At 37.6% G+C, this 14,477-nt stretch overlaps 1 protein-coding gene across 6 annotated transcripts in view; it reads right to left on the bottom strand.

Moving 5' to 3' along the window:
- mettl15 (methyltransferase 15, mitochondrial 12S rRNA N4-cytidine) overlaps positions 1–14,477 on the bottom strand; it is a 305,277-nt gene that overhangs the window by 134,807 nt on the left and 155,993 nt on the right. The gene's annotated exons all lie outside the window — the stretch shown is intronic.

Raw genomic sequence — 14,477 nt, 5'->3', positions numbered from 1 at the left:
TGAAAGCATGGATCCGGTCTTGTTATATCATTGGTGGTACAGCACACCTGCCACCAATTGTCTCTGAGAGACCAGGAAGTGGTTGGGCGTTTGTCCGAGTAACACAGATGAGAACCGGGGGGTGGCAAAGCACAGTGATATTTATGGACTTAGTAACTGTACTATGGACTAGATTTTGGGCAGCCACAGCGATCGGACACCATACCAAAGTTGTCAACCAGAGGGTATTACAGACTGTACCGAAAAGCTGAGGACCGGGTGGGGTGGGAGATGAGGGGACTACAGGAGTTTTCCAGGAGAAATAACAAAGCAGTAAGGTGGCGAGAGATGGATCTGAATTGCAGGAGACTCCTGGGAAAAATGGGAGTGTTGGCAGATATGTAGTTAAGGGCATAATTGAGTGTGGCATTTTCTTGGCACCCTACACAATAATGGCTCCAATGACTAATGGTTAGAGAGTTGGACTTGTAAAGCAAAGGTTACAGGTTTGGTTGCAGGTCACTGGCAAGAATTTATGTGGTTGTAGTGAATAACCCTCAATACTGCGACTAAGGTGGGTCCCTTGAGCAAGGCACTGTTCCCCAGACTGCGCTAGGTGCGAGTTGCTTTGGATAAAAGGATCTGCCAAATGTAAAATGTAAATGTAGTAGCAAAATGCACAAAAAGTAGCTAGCGAGTGTCTGATATTAATATATAAATATATGGAAATAACAAATGGTTGGGTTAAAATCTGTAAATATTTTTGATTAGACACAAAAACACACAAGTGGATCAATCACTGACACTAACACTTCAAATATGCAAAAAGTTAATAAACCAAGGTTTAAGATTCTACAGTGTGCTAAACTAGGGACACTGTAAAATAAAGCAAAATAAGGATGAAATTTACCCGAGGTTTAAAATCAACCAGAGTCAACTGTAGATATACATCGATGGCATGATTCAAACATTTTTGTTTGAATATCCCCTGAACATCTCTTGAAGAGTGTTTCCCTTTAAAAGTTGTCGTGACTCATTGTGAAAATTTAACAAAAACGGAGCTGTGTGCATTTGCAATTTAACATTAAAACTTTGACATGCATAGTATAGTGTGTTGTTAGAACATGAAAATAATGATCAACTTGTCAGTATTGGCCAGAATTTCAATAACAGCGCATTTCTAATTTTGTTCATTATTACTTAGCACATTTACACTTCAGACAAAGAAAAGCAGAATAATCATCTGATTTACTTGACTAAATTCTTCATCCATATTCATGGACGAAACGATGGAATTATTTCCATCCATTACAGGATATAACCCAGGCACAAAATCCATGCTTCAAAACATATATGTCATCAGCAGCCGGCACCGTTTTCAGAGGTAATTCCAGCAGTTATATCTTCCAATTTGCAGAATTCCACACCTCACTCTTACTTCCTCTGTCTCTATTTTTGTCCCTGTGTTGGGAACTGAATACAGATTTCCCATGAGAATGGGCAATGAAAGAGAGAACAAAATCTAGCAGAGCTCGGCCAGATGGCAGCTCTAATGGCCACTTGGCAAGTGCCTACCCCTGCCTTGCTTCCTCACTTCTTCCTTTCCTATGAGTCGGCACCTCTCGAAACAACAACAACTCAACTGCTTAAATCAGACGTGCACTTCGACAGAGCCTCAGGTACAGCTTACGCAAATGTGTCTAATGACAGTGACGTGAATCGCAAATTTCCACTGCCTGCCTTTGTGGCCTCTCAGCTGAGCCCTTTGTGAGCAAACAATCTCATAACACATTCACAGAGGAAAATATTATATTCAGCATTACTCATTTCATTATCCACAAAAAACAGGATGCAAACTGTACCGAGAGGATAGACAAATGGCCTCGGAGAATAACAAGGTGCTAGCGTGTGTTGACGAGGCTTATATGCTTAATGTATTCACTCATATTCTCCTCAAACCAAGTAGGGGATTGAGTCCCCTGATTAAAGCACTAATGTAGCATAAAAAGGCACACAATCAGGCAGATGGGTTGGGCTGTACAGAGGAATGTGAATGCGAATGTGTGTGCGACACTGGCAAAGCATTGCGGCCGCAGCCCTGTCTCTGACTCAGCCTCCTCCCTAGAGACCCCTGTACTGACGTCACAACAGCTCAGCGCCAGGCCAGGCAAAGCTCTTGCCACCCAGAGAAAAACAGGTAGACTAGTGGAAGATTTATCTCAGGATCTGAGCAGATCACATCCACACCCCAGATAATACTTTATATATGTTTGCAGTGTATGTTGCGTGCTGTGGTTAAAACAAACAAGTCACCAACGCAACACAGATCGTAGGTCTGTGACGCCAGCAGAAGCTTTCATAACCAGTATTTATTTATTAATTTACTTTTCATAACAGATTGAGAGCCCTGCTCACGAGACTTTGCCTGACAGATCGTGACAAGCCTATGCTTTAATGAGACGGAATCGATGCACAAACACTTGTGTGCTCTTTAAATCGATATACAGCCAGACCTGGTGTTACTGACTCATGTTATGTCTCAATATCTGGCCTGAGTGATGAAGAAGCTGATGCACTGACGTGAAATATCACGGAATGAAATGGCCTGTCTCCATCCACCCAGGGGAATTAATACATACTCCTACAAAAATGATGTCTAATGTTAGCAAGGATGAAGAAGAGAGAAATACGCAGAAGAAACTTGAGGGCAGCGTTTTTGTACACTGAGAGCAATTACACTGGTCAACACTGTTGGCAGAGAGGCTAACTACGCCTACCACTGCACAAACTACTTTACTCTTATTACAAACAGCATATCACTTCTATTTACATTTCTTAATATTAATGGCATCTAAATAGGGCTTTGCGATGCAATGTGCAATTTCGATGTGATTAGCAATTCAATTTTGTAGTCAAGCTTCAGCTCAATAATCTGTATCTGTAGTAGCTTCTAACTGCTAAAATGCAGTGAGTGTTACTTAAAACAGTAACTGGAAAGTTATTAACTTCAAAATTTATTTAAATTTCATTCATTCTTTTTGCCTTTGTCCCTTTATTAATCTGGGGTCGTCACAGCAGAATGAACCACCAACTTATCCAGCCTATGTTTTATGCAGCGGATGCCCTTCCAGCTGCAACTTATCACTGAGAAACATCCATACACACTCATTGACACTCATACACTATGGACAATTTAGCTTACGCAATTCACCTATAGCGCATGACTGCATGTTTTTGGACTTGTGAGGGAAACCGGAGGAAACCCATGCCAACATAGGGAGAACATGCAAAGTCCTCAAATGCCAACTGACCTAGCCTAGACTCGAACCAGCAACCTTCTAGCTGTGAGGCGATTATGCTACCCACTGCGCCACCATGCACCCTTCAAATTTGTTTTTAAATATTCAGAAAAGAAACACATTTTTCTCTAGAACAAATAGTAGGCACAAATAAAATTACCTTACCTGTCTGTAAATAGGTTGAACGTAAATTAGGGAGTGTAGCTTATTATACAAACAAAAAAATATAATTATAAAAATACAGAACACTCTAAACTAGAGCTGCAAGATTCTGGCTAAAATGAAAATCGCAATTTTTTTGCTTAAAATAAAGATCACGATTTTCTGACAATTCTGTAAAATGATTTAAAATAAAGGTTAATATGAGTCTGCAATTATTATTGTTTTTTCTCAAACATATGGTAAAACAACAATAATAATATAATGTGTAGGTCTACTGGTTTCTATAAATAATTCTATTCAACCTATAATAATTCTGATGTTGAATTATGTTTGAGATATATGCTTGCAATCTTTCATTGACAACATTATTAGACCATTTTATTCACTGGTAAAATCAACATTATATAGGCTAGAGTAGTTATACTGACACTGTAAACTTTTATTTTCATGCACAACTGCGTGTTTGCTATGAAAGAAAACAACATCAAATGCTTGTTGCAATCATAACTCTAGAATTTGATTTGATTATTAAAATGATGTGCACTCTTTCGGTTTAATTTTCACTGCTAAGTGCTGTTCATACTTCTCGTGCGGCGAGAAGAGTCTGTGCCACAAACTGAATATTATTTACAACTTTATTACCTGTTATTCACAGCTTATGCAGGTTCTGTTCACTAAAGTAGATGCGTACGCGTCTATCATTAAGTAGGGTGCACACCCGCCCTCTCTGTGGTAACAGTTTACGGTCAGCAGCTTACGTCACGTGCGATTTTTCCGGCCACAAATACATCATTATATGAAGACAATAATGACATTTTTAGGTGAATTATACCTAGAGCTGCACAATTAATCGTAAAAAGATCGCAATCTCGATTCAACCCCCTAGATGATCTTAATCCAGCATTTCTACGATTCTGTCAAACATATTTTCAAGTTCAGGAGAGAAGCGATGGTGGCCGCACTGTTGTTCACATTGTTTTACATACGTTGTTCAGCAACGTGGACCCTCCAAATGGTGTTGAAGGAGTCACATACTGTATTTATAAGATATAATTCACCCCAAAAATGTCATTTCTGTCTTTATGTAATTTATTTGCAACTGCAAAATCACACGTGATGTGAGCTGACCGTCAGTTGTTACCACAGGGAGGGCGGGCACGCGCGCCCCTGAATGAAGTTTACTTTAGTGAACAGAAACTGCATATGCTGTTAATGACAGGTAATAAAGTCGTAAATAACATTCAGTTTGTAGCAGAGTGATCGTTTGGGAGCCGTGCGGGAAGAGAACCGCTCTTATCAGTGAAAATTAAACTGAAAGCGCACACAGTGTTACCTGATGTAGCTGACTGATTCCAGTCCAAAAAGTATCCAAAACCCGCCGAAATGCAAAAATATACACCCAGTCTCCTGGGTTAACGAAAATCACGTCAGTGACTGATTTTAATCAGAAAATGACAGATTGTAAGCATATGTCTCAAACATAATAATGCAACATCAGAACTATCATCAGCATTAATGACTTGGACAAATCTAAAAGTCTGTTTAAGTCCAACATTCCAAGTCTATACAAAATTTTGCATTTTAACCAACAGTACAGCAACACAAAGCCTATTGCTGTTTTACCATATGTTTGAGAATAACAATAATAATAGCCCACTTAACCTTTCTTTTACATCTACAGAATCGTGAGAAAATCATGATCTTTATTTTAGGCAAAAAATCGCAATTCTTATTTAGCCAGAATTGTGCAGCTCTAATTATACCTTAGAAATACAGTATGTGACTCTTTCAACATGCTTGGAGGTGTCCATGTTGCTGAGCAACGTATGTGAAACAATGAAAAGACTCGTGCAACCGCTTTTGCTTCTCTGCTGAACTTGAAAAAATGATTGGCAGAATCGTAGAAAAGCTGGATTAAGATCGTCTAGGGGGTAAAATCAAGATCGAGATCGAGATCGAGAGCCTTTCTGTAGCTTATATTGTCTAAGGGTGCTTTCACACCTGTGAATCGATTCAGTTGTTCCGAAACAGAGATTAAAATTGTTACATTGTTGCTCTTTGCTCTTGGAGCGGTTCGCTTTCACACTGCAAAGTTTCTAATCGGACTAAAAGAGCATAAACAAGTCACGTGCGAGTAAACTCTCCTCACATTGGTCAGAGTGTCAGGGTTTATTTTGCAGAGTCCCGTTCAGCTGTCAGGAGAGGTGGTGGTTTGGTGGTGATTGACAGGGTGTGCGCGCGTGACGTGTCTGAGGAGAGACATGGTGGGGAGGGGTGAGAAGGGTGCGCGACGATGCCTATTTGAGGACCGGGAGAGAGACGCGAGATTACTGGGAGATCATCACTTGTTTGCGGGCATCCGGAGACTCGCGAAACTTCCCGCCCTGCTCATAATTCTCTCTTCATATAGCCGTAAGCCTATTACATATCCATAAAACACTGTGATATAACCGCGCTCGGATCGGATCGCTTTCTCACTGCAATTGAACCGCTCCAGGGTTCGTTTCAATCGAGCCGAGACCACCTAATTCAAGCGATCTCGGAGCGATTACTTTGGCGCGGAACAGAGCGCGATTGCCCTGTTCACATATGCCAATCGAACCGCGCTAACTGGGCAATTGAGATACGTTCCGAAACAAAAGTGTAGGTGTGAAAGCACCCTAAACAAAATAATTATCACAGATGCTACACAAAATATCATGATGTTAAATGTTCAGCTGTGGTACACCAAAATGGCTAAAATAGGTGCAAGAAATGTATATCTTTATCCTGCATTTAGATGAGATTTTTTAAATCCCTCTTTGGTCACTGCATTAAAAGGCACCGTGTCTTTAGTGAGGTCATGCAATATGGCATCAGTTATCTCCTGGGCAGGGTTGCACCAACTGTTCGTAACTTCTTTCTTAAACTGTAAGGTAAAGTCCACACTAGGGGCTTTGTAACTTCTAGCTAGTTTGTAACTAAATTTGTTAACATGTTCTTAATGCAAACCGTAGGTTAGTAGGTGGTAAGCTCTCCGTACAGTCATAGTTGCATTGAATGACGTAATATCCAACAACAAGTTTTAAAAATCATTAAACTGCTCTAAAATTCTGCAACTAATGCATCTATAACTGTTCGGTTGTGCAATTCTGATTGGGCAGAACGAAAGTGTGCTCACTCAGTTGATTAGTAAGACTGTCACACTCAGACATGCACACATTTGCTCTGGGCGGGGGAAATTAAATAATACATTTTCATATCGCAGCCTCTTGCGATTAGCTAATCGCAATGTTTCCATTCGCGATTGTGATTCGATTTCGATTCATCACACAGCCCTACATCTAAAGGATCACTACATTTACTTATTTTTTAATCATTTCAGGTGTCCACCACTACTTACATTTAAGCAGCTGATGACAAACTTTAATAGCCCCAAACCCTTCAATGAGCATATCAGACCTTTATTTAAACCATTTGGCATAGTTACAGCCTTTTCTCCTATAGCAACCATTCAAGCGTGTATTCTAAGTAGAAATTGATTGAAACAACATAAATTCACAAAGTATTAAAGTATACAAAGGTCTTTGTTATACTCTTAAAAGTCCCCAATGGATACTTTACTTTGTCTATTATGATACTGACAAAAGGGTTCAAGAGTGCAAAACATACCTTCACCAGAGGTTAAAACCAATAATCCCCACAGTCTGAAAAGCTCTTCTGTTGTTTATTGCATTGCCGTCAGTGTTGTTGTGGTTTTAAAGTGACATGACATTAACAGCTCAACATAAACATTCATGCCAAGAACTGTCTCCATGAGCAAACACTGACATTTTTAAATCTTGTACTTTCTAGGGGTCTGGTTTCAGTTGTTGAGATGAACGTCAACACTAATGGATTGCCTTATGCAAATATAATTATCATCAAGTGTGGTAAATGGTTTTATTTTATTGCTGTTTGCATTAAAGGATAAAGAAAAGAGCTAAATGTGTGGACTGTCCAGCAGTGCAGATTCCTTCAGCAATCGTTAATTGGACAAACCCACACAATATAACAGAGGAATGGTCGGAGACCAATAATGGACAATTGAGCCAAGCAGACATGGACAGATGGACACAATCATTTTGGCATTTGCATTAAATAATCTAAGTAGCTCTTTTTCCTTCAGAACTATCTTGGGAATTTTTAGTGTGAGGATTTTGGTTAAATAAACTGATTTGATAAAATCCTAATGCAATAAATGTTTAAAATTTAATCACTAAGCTTCAACTGTTATAACCACACTGATTATAGGCAGCTGCTGATAAATTAATAATTAGTGTAACATCAGGAGTTAGCAGCAAAAAGTAAAGCACAAACATTAGCTATTTATTATACAGCTACAACCAGTAACTAAAAATAGCCTTAAACAGTTGATTATTATCCAAAAAGAATGCCAAGGAATTTTAAATTTGTATTAAAAATATACCAGAAGATTGCACACAGAAATCATGTTTCATCAAAATAAAAATCACAAGCCAGTGACAATATGGTGTATATAGTACTATCAAATTTCATGCAGGCTACTAACGTTACACTTCAAAGAATATACAGTATCTGCTTGTTAAGTGGTGAAGTGTTTGTGACGTATGTAATATTGTTTCCGGGTCCAAGCCGCCATTCATTTGAGTGGAGAAATCACTCGTTTATGATCACGTTTTATTCCTATCACACATTACAGTTAATTTTATATAAAATCATAGTGTACACAACAATTTCTGGGCTTGCACCATAACAAATACCAAAAATTTAATAATTTATAAAAAAAACGTATCACTTTCTGGCCATCGGATATTAGGCATGGACATATATACTGCGATCGTAATTTTCGAAAGACTTAAATCGCTTTGTAAACGTTTATTATTACCATTTTATGAGTCTCCCCATTCAGTTGAATAGAGCGCTTGGACCCGGAAGCCGATTCGCGTGACGTCACACTTAACAAGCAGATAATACAAAAAAGTATTGTTTTTGGCGCGCTTAATGCAAATTATTCGATGCTACTACAGTATGCTTCCTCATATACACATACGCTCATACATACTCATGTTCAAGAATGTTAAAGGTTTACATTCTGTTTTACTTAGTTATTTGTTGATATTTTAACAATGTGTTTGCTGAAGGAATAACAACGTTACATTTCGCACATTTCTTAAACAAATAATTACATAAATCTGACAATGAAACCATGAAAGTAAAACATTACACCGTTTAAATAACTTGATTTAAAATTTAAAGCCGAAAGTGGTGCTTAGGAAAAAAATATTCTAAACTCACCAGTGAATGGGCATATTCCTGTTTTTGCCTAATGCTGTCCAATACATCATCTTCCCTTTCCGTAAATTTCCATATTCAAAGCAAATAATAACTGAGGTAATTTATTTACATCGTTGCTCTTGCGAATGAAAATATTACTTCCTGATGTGGGAGGAGCTACCTACGTCGAGATTAACCGCTGCGCTGCACTTCACTTCACTTTCTCTTTTCTTATTGGTTGTTTTCTACAGTAATTGCGAGCAAAATAATTGAAGGTCATTTGAAGAGTTTCTTTCTCTCTCTCTTTCTTTTTTATTAACTTACATAACATTTGCTGCATTAATATACATTTGTAATATAATATATGTGTGTAAAATACAGCTAAGGCAGCTACTGACGATATTTCTTGTAAATTTAAAATACATTTTTGTAATTTACAGCAGATAAAAAATGATAATTGGTCAGAATTACAAAACAGCAATATATTCATTCGTTTCCAGATAACATACAAATGTTTTGCTTCAGAATAAGAAAGTAATATTTGGTCTAAACATCTAATATTTTTACCAATTGTTTAATAAAGGAAAAACTGCTTTTAATTTCATTCCTTAACATTCAAAGGTGGATCTTAAAAAGCATCTTATTATTAGAGACTGATATGCTTAATTAAGTACAAATATTGAATGCGTGGCAACGCAGTGGCGCAGTAGGTATGCTGTCGCCTCACAGCAAGAAGATCGCTGGTTCGAGCCTCGGCTGGGTAAGTTGGCGTTTATGTGTGGAGTTTGCATGTTCTCCCTGCATTCTCCGGTTGCTCCGGTTCCCTCACATATCCAAAAACATGCGCTATAGTTGAATTGGGTAGGCTAAATTGCCCATAGTGTATGTGTGTCATTGAGTGTATATGGATGTTTCCCAGTGATGGGTTGCAGCTGGAATGGCATCCGCTGCAAAAAAAAAAAAATATGCTGGATAAGTTGGCGGTTCATTCCGCAGTGGCAACCCCAGATTAATAAAGGGACTAAGCCGAAAAGAAAATGAATGAATGAAGATTAAATGCACTTCCACTTCAAAATGAAACATGCTAAAATGGGATGCTTAGTTCCTAATATCTAGGATATTTGTGTATCTAACCAAAGACGTTCCATTAACACAGCACTATGAAGAGAGAGTGCATGCCTTTTCAGTGGCAGTATTATTATCAAATTCAATAAGTGAGCCCCTTCAGACATGAAAATTGTATACAATTATCTTGCCCGTGCAATTACCCATTGAAGGTAATTGGAATGGCACTTGCAACTTGTCTTCAGCATGCCAGGTGAAAACACTTTCATGCTGCGGTAGCTTGTGATACTAAATAGCTGCAGTTGCTGATATGAATGTGTTTCAGAAGGAAAAAAAAGAAAGAAGCAAGCTTGAAAACATGAAATGAGAGACGTGAATCCACTCAGCCAGCTAATTACATGTTAAAAGGCTTATTACAAAACAAATATGCCTAAGGTTTAACTGGCTGCTAAAGGTTTCAAATAACATTAAGTCCCAAGTCAATAAGACTAACTGATTCAATATTAACTAATTCTGTGAAGAAAGAAAAACAAGAAGTAGAGAAAAAAAAAAACAAGTAGTATTTCAGTTCACTAAAAATCAATATGCCGATGGCAGGTAATTGACTTTCTTTCAGAATTGCCGGACTTTAATTTAAGTATGCAATGAAAAAAAAATGACTGTAAATCTAATCCAGATTTCTGTGTAGACCTGAGATCCGTTTTGTGAAGCAGGTTGGCTTGTTTTGCTGGTGCATTGCAGCAAAAGCGATCAGTGGGGCTGTTTGGGGGGAAGTCAGGTACACCCCATTCACTGGAGGTGAATGAGGCCTAATGGCGCTCCTACACTCTGACTCACCCCATGCAATTTTCCCTCGCATACCTTCAATCCCCCTCCCTGCATCGCTCACTGCCCCGTCTTTGGCACTCTCCCTGTTTCCAAATGTCAACCATGAGGTAAAATAACTGACTGGCTGACTGGATGGTAATTGTATTGCTTAATAATTGATAGGCTGAGTGTTGATGCTGCTGCTGGGTTGGGCTGGCGGAGGGAGAGAGAACGCCTTGCTGGCCTTTTACTGTCTCACAGTCAAATTTGTAGACAACACACTAGTGCGGCCGCCATTTTCACAACTATCCACGATGATGTCCATGATGATACAATTAAAACTAGCTAGAGGAATGAAATTTAAGTTAAATGCCCTTAATTCAGTGTATTCAAAATAAACAAACAGCAATCTTTTCAGAATGAATGGTTCATACTAATACATCTAATATAGCACGTCCTGTTTTTTTAATTGTGAATTCCAGTTCATTTATTTATTTATGTTTATTTATGTATTTATTCGTTCATTCATTCAATTTCTTTTCGGCTTAGTACCTTTATTAATCTGAGGTGGCCACAGCGGAATGAACCACCAACTTATCCAGCATATGTTTTACGCAGCGGATGCCTTACAGTTGCAACCCATCTCTGGGAAACATCCATACACTCTCATTCACACACATACACTATGGACAATTTAGCATACCCAATTTACCTGTAGCGCATGTCTTTGGACTTGTGGGGGAAAACAGAGCTCCCGGAGGAAACCCATGCCAACACGGGGAGAACATGCAAGTGTAACAGAGGCCAGCTAGTAGGTGCTGTGCAGGTAAACCTCACTCCTCTGACCTTTAAAAAAAGTATATAAATATTTAAAAAAAGGTAAAAAAAAATCAAAGCAGGGGTAAAAATTCTGACTTCAACTGTATGTATATATATATATATATATATATATATATATATATATATATATATATATATATATATATATATATCAGTAGTCATATATATACAGTATATATACAATAATCATATATCAATAAAACATACAGTATATAATTGACAACAATAATAATTACAATAAGTACTAAGCCAACTACTACTACTACAGAAATTACTAATGCTACTACTACTGTTACTGCTGCTGCTACTACAGCCACAATGTCTACTAATGTCTACTACTACTGATTCTACTACAACAACGTCTACTACAGCTGATTCTGCTACAATGGCTACTACTGATACCACTACACCAACAACCACAACTACTATATTGTCTACTACAACTATAAAAGATTTTAATTGTGGCTTACCAAAAATAAACAAACAGACAAAACAAACTGCAAATATACACTAAATGTTTTGGTAAAACAAGATTTTCACAGTAAAAACATTTAAGAAAGCTAAGACATATTAATTTAATCTGAAGAATTTAATTAATGGATTCTTTCTGCTGTAGTTACCCCTGATAAAAAAGAAATAAGCCAAAGGAAAGGGAGTGAGAGAGAGTTTAGTTAATCATTAAGAATGTTCATTTGAGTAATGTGTTTTCTGCTCATGATACCAACTACTCTGAATCACCTGGTAGATTACTGAATGCATGTTTTTCAAAATGGGCGGTGTTCAGTCATAAGCACTGTCACCTCACAGTAGGAAGGTCACTGGTTCGAGTCCCGGCTTGGCATTTCTCTGTGAAGTTTGCATGTTCTCCTCATGGGTTTCCTCCGGGTGCTCCGGTTTCCCCCACAGTCCAAAGACATGAGCTAAGTGAACTGGATGAACTAAATTGGTTATAATGTATAAATGTGAATGAGTGTGTATGGATGTTTCCCGGCAATGAGTTGCAGCTAGAAGGGCATCCGCTGCATAAAAAATATGCTTGATAAGTTTCCGGTTCATTCTGCTTTGGCAACCCCTGATGAATGTCAAGAGCAAGAGGCAGGAGTTATGCTTTCTTTGTAATGTTGAGCAGTTGTTGTACTTGTTTCAGTACTGACTGCTACTTTTCTTTTTACGTTTTTCTTGCTTTGAATAACCGCATGGTCTTTAGATTTTGTACAAGTAACTTTTGCCGGAATCAAATGTTTCTTGATTAATGGAAAATTCAAAATATGGAACTTGATTTTTTTTTAGGTTGAAGGTGACTACACTTTTTGTTATAAATGAGTTTAATTAACTTGCATTAAAACTAAATCAAGAATGTTAAATTGACTTGACTCATCATAATTGCATTAAATATGTAATTTGCATAAGTTTACTTAAATATTGCTACTTAAATGCAACCTAACTCAATTATGTGGAACCCACTAAAATAAAATGTCAACATAATTTTTGAGAGAATGGTGAATAACTAGTGAAGTGTCATGTTTTCTGTCTTAGTTTAAGAGAAAGTTTAATGCAGATTGAGTTACCAGTACTCTGTGTTGTATAGTAAACAACACAAGTAAACAAGTTACCTACTCAAAGTTATTTTTTAATTTGCTTCCTAAATTTGAGGCAATTAGTTCCCATGCTTTTGTCTATAAAAAAGCAGGCTAATTGAGAATACTGCTTTGCTGTAAGTTAGGTGTATTAAGCATAACTAAATTTTTTAAGTTAACTGAACCTGTTACTAATTGCTTGAGTAAGTACTCATGCTGTTTAGTAACCAATACAAGTAAACAAGTTACCAACACAAAGTAATAGTTAGTAATAGTTACTTAAAGTTGGTGAACTGATTTGCTTCATGAACTCGAGGGAATCAGTTTCCACGTGTTTTCGAAATTAACTTAACTTGTTACTTTTTAAAGTGTTGGTGAATTGGATTAACTAAATTAGCCGTAAGGTGTGAGTGTGAATGAGTGTGTATGGTTTTTTTCCCAGTACTGAGTTGCGGCTGGAAGGCATCCATTGTGTAAAAATTATGCTGGACAAAAAGAAAAAAAATTAGACAGATTTAATTTTTAAAATAATGTACTGTAAAAGCTAGATGTGTACTGAATTGAACCCTATAGTTGCTAAGGCGAAATAATGCACTCTGAATATATTATACCAAAGTGAATATGAAAGAAAAGCATTGTCACAATGTTTTATGTTTCAGGAAACAGCAGTGGGAGAGTATGCTGCTCCATGGTATTCAGCATCCTTGAGAGTGCAATTAATCTATTAATTTACATTTTGAAAGAAGCTGCATAATTAAAACTCTTTAATTACAAGACAGATCTGCTTAATAAAAAAATGTCCAAACAAACAAACAAACAAATAAAGAAATGAGTACGAAAAATACCATGCGAGAAATTCAACAATGAAACTTTTTCTTTAGACTGTAGAAACTCTCCAACAAATCTATCATTCCTCTAAGAAGCTCTCTGCATCGAAATTCAAGGACTTCTCCTGATGACAGTCCCTCCGAAACTCACAAAGGGAGACTAGAAATTCAAATGAGATTCCTATTAAATGAATTATTCATTTACAGCATTATATTTGAATGAGAATTGACCCATGAATTTCCATCTAGCACATGATTGGCCAGAGACCTGGTGGCTTACTAAACAACAAGAATAATAACAAGCAACAACACGCAAAGAGGTTAAATACCCTGATAAAGAACTGTTCATAAAGGGTGACGAATAGTATAGTGGAGGTGGAGAGGTAGTGAGCAAGCAACAGAGACAGGGTTGGGAATTAATAAGTGACAAAAAATTCCCCTGGGTCCCTCTAGGTGAATGTGTGACTTCCGGCTGGACAGCTGTTTAATTGGGAAATGACTCAAGCCTCTGATGATCTGAGGTCAGTTGGCCATCTGTCCAAGCCAACACAGTAAACAACAGGGAAATGCTGGCCACTGTTTGTTTAAGCCATTTCTCAACTTGAATGTCCAGTCAGCCAGACCTTTTGTTATGTAGTTAAAGGAGT

The sequence above is a fragment of the Danio rerio genome, chromosome 7, assembly GCF_052040795.2.
Source record: "Danio rerio strain M-AB ecotype USA chromosome 7, GRCz13ab, whole genome shotgun sequence".
Taxonomy (NCBI): domain Eukaryota; kingdom Metazoa; phylum Chordata; class Actinopteri; order Cypriniformes; family Danionidae; genus Danio; species Danio rerio.
Note: the sequence above shows the minus strand (reverse complement) of the source record. Positions and strands in the feature narration are given on the sequence as shown.